This window comes from Aedes albopictus, chromosome 2, assembly GCF_035046485.1.
Source record: "Aedes albopictus strain Foshan chromosome 2, AalbF5, whole genome shotgun sequence".
In the NCBI taxonomy this organism is placed as follows: Eukaryota; Metazoa; Arthropoda; class Insecta; order Diptera; family Culicidae; genus Aedes; species Aedes albopictus.
The window spans coordinates 347,536,109-347,546,170 of NC_085137.1; the positions used below are offsets into that span (position 1 = coordinate 347,536,109).

Consider the following 10,062-nt stretch of genomic DNA (forward strand, 5'->3'; position numbering starts at 1 on the left):
CTTTGCATACATTTAGGCGTTTATCGACGTATGGAGATTTCTGCCCAAATTTACTAAATTAATTCCATTTGACACATTTTGTTAAGAGATAGAAGACCAGATTTGTATTCTGCTATGATCTATCTACCGAGAATAAGTGGCCGTTCATTGAAAAAGTAGTCGAAACGAAGTTGTTATATCAAAATTAAACATAAATTGTAACTAAAAACAAGTCAAAAAGGTGTAAATTTCAAAATGATTTATTTTTTTCGTCTTGTACTTTCTGGTACCCGTTCTCTTGCGGTTCACAAAAGATATGCCTTATATTTTATTGTAATTTTATCCAGATCGTGGAATGCTGCAGAATCTGAAAACTTTTTGAATGCTGAAATGGTTCAAAATTGTCAAAAAACATGATTTTGAAAACTCTTCTGTTAGAGAGCAAAATAAATGAAACCAGGTGAAGTATTTTGTTTAAATGATACACCCTTATCAGGAGAACTGTGTTATATACTCAGTTTTTTTTTCAAATTGTCAATATTTCGATAATTGCAGTTCTTCCGATGAGTTATGATGCAAATGATAAAAAAACAGTACAGAAAATCGTCAAATTTCGGCATTTATTCTTAAAAAAATATGCATCCCAAAGTATTTTATTGATTGCCACATGATGAAGCATTACTTCATTTATCTTTAAAAAATATTAGACTCTGGAAAACCCTGAAAAAAAATTTTCGACTTATGGCTAGGAATTTGGCCCATTTACGCCTGTGTGCGTTGTGTTGGCTATTTTGTTGGGCTTGTTTGGCCAAATATTTGTCATGTCTAATGGGACCTTTACGCCTCCCTAAATTATTAGCTTAAGCTATATGCTGTCTTCGGGAAAGTTTCAACAATTTTTTTTCAATAATGTAAAATTAGGATGGTACAAATGGTTCTCAAGATCAAAATGCCGACTTTTCATTGTTATAACATAGAGCAACAGAATGTTCTACAAAGTTGTAAAACACTTAATTCTTTTTATTTTAGCAAACACTTTGTTTCAATCCGCTTTAGTGTATTTAATATGCAACATTTTTTCCAAAGGCAGCAAAGTTCTATATCCTCAATTTAAAAAGATATTTATGATTTGCTTCTAAAAATGGCTTATTTTTGGTTTTTTTTTATTACCGAACAGGTTTGGGCCGAAGGGTCTCCGATTTCAATGAAAATTTCACCAGAGCTAGAGTTCGTGGATATATGATTATATATGGAATTCAAAAAAAATCATAGAGGACTATTTTCCCGGAAAACGCTAGATAAAATTTCACGATTTTCCAAAATTTTCTAAAACACCTCAAACTTCAAAAAATCATATCTAAAAAACTATGCATAGGAGAACAAGCTTTTTTTTAGTGAAATCGACAATAGCAATCCAATAAAAATACAACGAGAAAAAAAATTTCCAGATTTGTTTTTACCATAGAGAAAAAAACGTCTAATGCTGATAAAAGTACCGTCTGTATCATAGATTATTTTCAACAAAATTTTTCTGGACGCAAAAACTAATGTTCTTCCTTTTGTTTTTTGACACCAAAATGGAATCTCTTACCGTTTTGGAGATATAGCCATAAAACCAACGGCCAGTCGCTATATTTTCATAGGAAGCCATCTACAACAGCGGCCGTTCACGGCCGTTGCAACACATGTTACAGAATTATTTGGCGATCAATCTAATAATTCCATCTAGTGTTTTTCCTTCTTTAAGGCTCAAGCAACCGTCATCATTTTTCGGAAATAGAAAAGCAGTTTTTTCGCTGTAATTCAAAACAACGACCAGCAAAATGTATTCACTGTATTCTATTCCTCATGTGGAACACAGTGAATACATTTTCGTTACAAAAATGTTTGATTTGAACGAAAAAACTGCTTTCAAATGTTTAATGATGACGATGATTTCAATGACGAATGGTTCAACGTTAAAATGTAACGGGTATACATATGTAGTTTTTGTTCTCTAAATGTTTTTCGTAATCTTCAATAAAATTATTCCCATAGATCAGAGCGTTAATGATTAATCATAAATTTAATCATGATTAATGATTAATGATTAAGTTTAATCAAAATCATTAATCATAATCACAAAAAAATCTCATTTAATCATTAATCATTAATCTTAATCACACTGTTTTTGCAATCTAATCATTAATCAGTAATCATAATCATAAGAAAAATATTAATCAATCATTAATCATTCATCACCAAAAATGATTCATCATATAAAATATATGATCCAATTTAAATTGGTTCAAATGCTGTTCTAGATAATATAATTTATGATTCTTTTTTCAAAAATCTCCCGGACAGAGTTATTTTTTACATTTGAAACCTCAAAAACATGTTAAACAATAAATATATTTTAATCATTTCCAGTTTTTTGTGATTGATTAATCATGATTAATCATGATTTTTAATCAATGAGTCATTTTTAATCATTAATCATAATCAATAATCACAGATAAAACCAATTTTAATCATTAATCATAATCTTTAATCATCCTAAAAATCAAATTAATCATTAATCATAATCAATAATCACCAAAATTGGAATTTTAATCATCAATGATTAATCATGATTAATTTTTTTGTTAATCATGAACGCTCTGCCATAGATATAGACTAAATATTGAACCAGTCTAAAAGACATTATTAACCTTTCCGCATGAACATTCTTCCGAGTTCACGAGTAGCACCTCTTAAGATGGACAAGTTAAATGAGTTCCCTCTACAGCCAACACGCACATGTGACCTGCAGTCCAAAATGGCATAGTGCTAACACTTTTTGCGAAATTGTGCGCTCGGCGCTGTGCATTGACCCCCCTAAAGTTACATTCAAAGGATGTTGAACTTAGCCGAATGGGTCGACTCTCTCTTGGGTCGGAGATATAGACGAGTCGTATGACGAAAGACTTTCGATGCAGACCACCCTCCTCCCCCTGACATTGAATATTTCGCGAGGGTGGAAACGAAAATCTGCGGTATTCTCTCGGGAAATATTTCAGATCTGATGGTGGTAATTGCATTTCGCGACTTATCTGAGGCATCCAGGACTTTGATCGATCAATTCGTTCTGGCTAGTGGAAGAGGCAGGAGTGATCGAATTCAAGTTTCGCGCCGTGACGTGTGTTTAAAGGTAGTCTTTGTTAACATGCTTTGTCTTCATTTAACTTATTAAGCCTTTCCCATTAGCTAGTAGTGCTGTTAAGTCTTGTGCAAAGTTGTCGAGAAGAAGGAGATTGTGCGTTGGATTAGTTTTGTGCAGGTAAACCGTGTGTGAAATTTGCGTGTATTTTATGTGTGTTAATTTGGTTGTCGTATGACACCACGTGCTCCCCAACTAGGTCTGTGGCCGTCTTCAAGACCGAACACGTCACACCCCAAGCTAGGATCGCTTCTGACCCCACCGTTAGCTACGAGGTTTTCCCCGGAGGTGCGGAAACCGGAAGAGGGCCTGCGTCCGTCAATCGCGCCCTAGGCTTAGGTAGAAGCACGTATGTGGCAACCCTAATCCCACCTAATGCATCTGACAGGAGCCAATATCTATCGTGTATCCACAATGGAATCCTTTGTGGATACACAAATGTTTACATACAAGATGTTGGATTCTCAAAAATGGCAGCCTCGCACCCTGGTGGGTAGAAGACACCCAAGTTCACCATCAAATTGCGCCAACCGTCGAAAGGTTCATCGGCGGCGCCGCGACGGCCGCCCCCGTCGCCCATCACACAGACCGGAGGTTTTCTGCAGCAGCGTCCATCTCGACACCCCTCGACGCGCGATCCCCAGCGGCGAGTTCATGCTCGATGAGTGACCGCCGTGGGTAGATCATCGGAAGCAGTCCTCCAAGCGTACGCAACGAAGTAAATGGTAAAACCGTGAGTTACAAATCATGCATGATAGAAGATAAGTCCATGCGCATGGCTCGTTTTTCCCGCTATCGAAGCTGCTAAAGTAGATAGCGTAATTTTTCGAATCACGTGGCCCACCGTAGTACCCGCTTTCGCGCCGGTGGCCACCTCTTGAGCACGCACACACACACGCACACCGTCCCGGATGAACACTTGCACGTAAGAGTACTCGACACGACGACAGGTTAGGAAGAAAGTAGGTAGAAGGAAAAGCAAAAGGCAGACCTAGGCTAGAGGAGAGAAGAGTTTAATCGACAATGATTTTTCATAAGGGCCTAACTGATTTGATCGATTTCTCTACGTCGACTCTCTCTTTCGCTAATAACTTGATCAAAACAGACAAAATCATTATTCTTTTTGTTTCTATAGCAACATGCAGTCGTCTTCTTCGCATTTCAACCAAAAATCTTTGGAAAACTCAATACACATTCTGTATGATAACACAAAGAGAGGATCGATGAAGAGAACTCGAAAATGTCAGTTAGGCCCAAATGAAAAATCAGTGTCGAAATGAATGTTTTGTGTCTATGCCGTTCTAATGTATTGAGTGTGGGAATACTTTTAGGCGTTGCGGGATAAAACTATTCTGATGATAGAGGACAGTCGTCAATGAAGTTCCATGAAGGTTTAGCATGTTAATATCGGTCGTTGTTTAATTTATTTTCTGTTATTTATTTTACTGGGGCGGTTCCCCGAAATAACCGAGATAACTCTCTAATTTTCTGTTGGATAGTTCGAGGGTTGGTTAAGTCAGCCAGTGATGAAAACTTAGCGATCTTACTATATTATACCGCATTTAGTTCACTACTGGACTGCGACCTGCGACTTTATAAGTGCGAAAACGTAAATAAAAGTGCGCGATTGCATCAAATCAGGTTGATGTCTTCGGCGCACTATTTCTTCAATCTATGGAGAACAAGTGCTCTGAAGACACCGAGTTGATTTGATGCAATCGCGCACTTTTATTAGCGTTTTCGCACTCGTGAAAACTAGTGCGATAGTCCAGTGGTGAACTAAATGCGCTATATTACCGTCTCGTTTCCTCGTCTCAAAGAAATAAGATCCTTTCCTTTTCCCTTGAATTGTCTTCCGAAGTCTTCTTTCCGAAGTATCTTTGATCGGGAGTAATTAGACCCATTCCCTGGGGGTCTCAATGGCCGGGTAATCCATAAACTGGTAGGTGGTCTCCGAAAGGAGTGACGCATAAGCCACCTTACTTTAAACCCGACAAACTCGCAGGCTGGCGTGTTACATTTGGCGCCCAACGTGGGGCACGAACCCACGACCCTGAGATTAAGAGTCTCATGCTCTACCGACTGAGCTAGCCGGGCTGTTCTTTTGACTTACACTATTATAGAGCTGTTTGGTTACCATGTTGTTTATCGGCAATTGCTGCTTAATGTAGTAGTTTTGCCTTCTTCAATTGCATCAAGTTGCATCGTTGCAAACTTGATTTGCGAAACTATTAACTTTGTCTGATATGTTTCTATTTTTAATGTATTGTTCAATGAACTAAGCCTGTTACAGAATTGTTTAAAAAGCAAACTGTAAATTTCACTTTTATCAGTTTATTCATATTATTGCATAATCTGAATCAACCTACCAATCATTGTAACCCAGGAAATAAAAAATGCCTCATGTAATGCCTCGGTTGGACTAAGAATTAAACCTTCTGTCTGGATTGGCTTTCAGAAGTAGGAATTATGTACATGACTTAATATAGACCATATGGTATACAGCCCCTGCAAAGTTTTCACAAACTTTTTTTTCTGGACATGCACATTTCAGTACCGTCCACCCCCGTTGGTTTGACCATATCTAATCTGAACAATTTTTAATTTGAAACCCGCTAATCTGCACATCGTATAAACTAAAAATTGATCAAACGCACAGAGTTGCTATAAGTTCAAATTTATAATGAATCCCGTGAGTTTGCATGATGTGTCATTCAAACCAACGGGGGTAGACGGCTCAAGTAACCCACTCATCACAGAAGAGTCACGGTAGCGCAAGGTTCTGTTGCGCAGAAGATATTGTGACTTACTTCTAACACATAAATACTAGAAGTAAGTTGCAATGACTTCTGTGCAACAAAACGCTGGCCCACCGTGACTCTTCTGTGACATGTGTGTTACTTGAGGTTAAATATATATCCGGTAAATAGTACATTCCGGTAAATGGTTTTCCGGTAAATGGCATTCCGTGTATTGGTTTTCCGGGTAATGGTATAGAATCGTATTCATATTCTGCAATAGAACATTTATCATTGGAAAATCTGAAAAAAAACTGCTTAAGATCAAAATTGGCTCTTCACATTTCCATCTGCAACAACCAGAAATCGAAAGATCTGAAAATTACTGCTCAAGATCAAAATCAGCTCTTTCATACATTCATCTATAACATCCGAAAGTTGTAAGATCCAGTAGTGTACGCAGAATATGGCACTGCACTCTCTAAAATAAAAACTCTCATTTTTGGGTAACACCCATGCCGCACAGGGACTGTGTTGGAAACACACATTTTTTAAAATTGCTCGTACGCTCACATTTTTTGCAAAACATCAATATTTTTCGGTATTTGAAGGTGGTTTATAAACCCAGTGAGGTTGCCATGTCGAAATTATTGCAAAATATATGCTCATGTGAGCGTACGAGCAATTTAAAAAAAAAATGTGTGTTTCCAACACAGTCATGTGCGGCATGGATGTTTACTAAAAATGTGCAGGCCGAACACATTTTTGAGCGTAGCCGTTTTTGCGTGCAAGCGAAAAATAGGCAACAAAGAATGCACGGCAACAACGCTTTCTTTTTTCGTTAGCAGATAATGACAAAATCTCTTGTCTCGTTCTATTCACATCGTGATTTTCGCATTGTTTTACAACTGAAACTCGACCCTGAGTATGATAAGTGTCTTAATCCGTCCAAATGCTCATGAATTCGATGATGGGGGTCGAAAATTTCAGCAGAAAAGCCGAAATATCGGCACACGCACGGCAAGCGATGTTTGTTTTATTGCTCTCATCGCTTGACATGCGTTTGTTGCCGAGTGCCTTTGTTACCAACATGCACCGCTCAGGACAAAGCGTTTATTTTTCGGCGTGATGCGTTTTTCGTATCCTGGATCTGAAAACTACTATTCAAGATCAAACTTAGTTCATCTACACTCATCTACAACATGGCGGGACCAAACCAACACAACTACCATGAGCGGCAAACACCTTGGAAAACGTAGAACTTGATGCTCTTATTACCTCCTATTTTCAGATAAGAGTCGTAGTGCCGTGGTAATGTCACTGCTCATAAATCACAATGTTATTGAGGAATTTGCACAAAAGTGCACGCGGCCTATCGCTTCCGAAAGGTACAGCCGCGGTTTTCACTCCTTGTTTACTTCACCCTTATAGGAAATTACATTGCGGCGTTTCCTACGATGCGGCTGTTCCTTTCGAAAACGATAGACCGCGTGAACTTTTGTGCAAAGCCCCTTTTTGAAACATTTCAACGACCGCGCGGTGTTTACGTTTCAATAAATCTGACAATATTTCTTTTTTTACTCTAATCCATCTGTCAGATCATTTTTTGCTATTGGTTTGATCTTCTTCAGCCCAGATCTCCCCAGATATTAGTTTGATCTTATTTTTGATCTTTTATCTCTTATGTCAAACAAACCAATAGCTACTTATGATCTTGAGTACTTCACTGAGTAATATCAAATGATGATATTGTTTTGATTTTTCTTCTACTCGGGAACCCCAGCCAGGTGTCCCAGAAAGCTGGGAAGGCTGCGACTGAAAAGACTGGCCCATTTCGGATGGAAGGAAACAAAATAGGGCGGACCAGGGGGAGGACTCCCCTGGACAAAAGTTGACAAGAAAAAGAAGCACAAAAAACTGCTAGATGGGCAGGACCATAGGGATACCAAATACCAGGAGACGTAGGAAGGTTGGTTCCAAGCGCGAGAAAGGCGACGCGCTCGTCATCAAGACTGAACAATCCAAGTACTCGGACGTCTTGAAGGCGATGCGAAGCTCTTCTGCGAATAATCCTCGTGCTCAAGCGCGTGAGGGCTCTTACAGCAGAGGCGACTCTAAGGGTACGGCCAGAGTGGACGCGTCGCGGATTTCCCATACGATTTGACAGCTCCTTATTATTGATTGTTATTCCTTTGCGTGCAAATTTCCGCGCCGCGCCGCGTGACGCGTCCACTCTGGCCGGCACCTAAAGCTGAAGAACCTTGACGAGATCACCGAAGTGGGAGAGATCGTCACGGCACTGCGGCAAAAGTATAAGGTGCAGGTGTCCACCGCAGCCATTCGGCTAGGGAAGGGCCCGGCAGGGACACAGGTAGTTTTTGGTACAACTACCTGTAGCGGATGAAAATGAGCTTGTTAAAGTAGGGAAGATTCCCAGGCCCGGCACTTGCAATTTTTCGTCAGTTGCTCTTCCCCCGAGAGCGGCTGGCACTGACCCTCTTCTGAGCCCCGTGGCTCAAACGAACCCGGATACCTGGACATCGGTGAACTGCTACTCATAACTGACCCTGGGTCGGAAGTACTTCCACTTAACCTCAGGACTCCCGCAAGGGTTCATCCTGGGTTCGGTGTTATGGAATGCCATCTACGACGAGGTGTTGAGGTTAGAGTTCCTGGTGGGCGGTGAGGGGGGTTTGGGGGGCTTTGCTGACGACATTACGCTGGAAGTCTACGGTGAATTGAACCAAGAAGTGGATTTGACTAATTCACACCCGTTGTGAAGGCGTGGATGAGATCCAGTAAATTAGAGTTGGCTCACCACAAAGCTGAGGTCCTGAGGTGGTAGTTTTGAACAACCGAAAGCAGTGCAGCAAGCGGTGATCGGTGTAGGCGATTGTGCCAGGCCCGTGCATAGATGTAGCGGCAAGAGAGGGTTTTTTTTCGTAATTTCGGCAAAAGGCAGAGGGACGTTTAGTGTATGGAACATCGAAAAGGGGGGGGGGAATGCATATAAAGCCTGCATCCGCAATAATCGGGACACAGAAGCACGGCTGTAGCTATGTAATGAATCGGTAAAATTGGCCAAATAATTGACTGAGAACTCTTTGATGTATGTTTATTATTTGGCAAAATTTTATAGAAATCGATGCATTACTTTCAACTGTGGATAAAAAACAAACAGGCGTGGTTTTAAGCATTTTGTACAATCATGAGCAATTTCCATTCGCATAATAGATGGTTCTTTTACGGTACAGCTTAAATTTCTGTGATGATAATTTTGAAATTTCGTTAGCAGTTATGATACTTATAGAGACATTTTCTTGCAAAATTTCATCAACTTTGATCAATTGATTTGAAAGCTACTGGTGTTGATAGGGGTGAGAGTCAGTGAATGTTTTTCGTGTTTTTCATGTGCGATGTTTGCCTAATCATAACTTTTGCGTGTCTTTGCCAATTTTCATGAAATTTTCACAGAAGGTAGTTGATTATGTGTTTATTATGCCTACAAAATTTGATGAATATTGGTATAGTACTTTCAATAGCACAATTGAAACAATAAAGGGTGCTGACTAAATGCTGTTCAAGGTGCTGAAATCACGTTCAGTCCCAATACATGTTTCGACTATAAAATTGTTGACAGTGCATAGATTTTTTTGAAATTTTGCCTATACAACAAATGTAGATTGAGAGGTTTGTGTGCAAAATTTCAGCAATTTTTTTTTGCCAAATTCAAAAGTTACAGTGCTTACGAGCAAAACTAGGGGCTGTACAAAATTCAATGGCGCACATTCTACTCTCTCATTGCTACAACAAAAAGTACTACACCGATTCACATGAAATTTTGTAGGTGAAATGAACACATTGGAAGATGATATTAGGTCAAATTTGAGCAATTTCAATGTATCTATTGCAGAGTAACAGCTGTATTTCTGTGTCCTGATTATTGCGGATACAGGCTTTACAATGCATTCAACAAACGGCTTTCCAATGTAGATTAATTCGCTGAAATTAAATTTCACTTCTCCTAGAAAGCTCTCGCTTACACCACAAGGTAAAGGTCTAAAAACTGCTTGCAAAGCACTTCGTACCGGCGACAGTACTAAAAGGCTCATCCAAATTATTAATCGGCTTTGCTAGCGGAACTGCGAAATTACCGCCACACGC

At 39.4% G+C, this 10,062-nt stretch overlaps 1 non-coding gene across 1 annotated transcript; it reads right to left on the minus strand.

The window, feature by feature from the left end:
• Positions 1-5,184: 5,184 nt before the first annotated feature.
• Trnak-cuu (transfer RNA lysine (anticodon CUU)) lies at positions 5,185-5,257 on the minus strand. Its single transcript has one exon. It is a non-coding gene; the product is annotated as a tRNA-Lys (tRNA).
• Between the last annotated feature and the right edge of the window lie 4,805 nt (positions 5,258-10,062).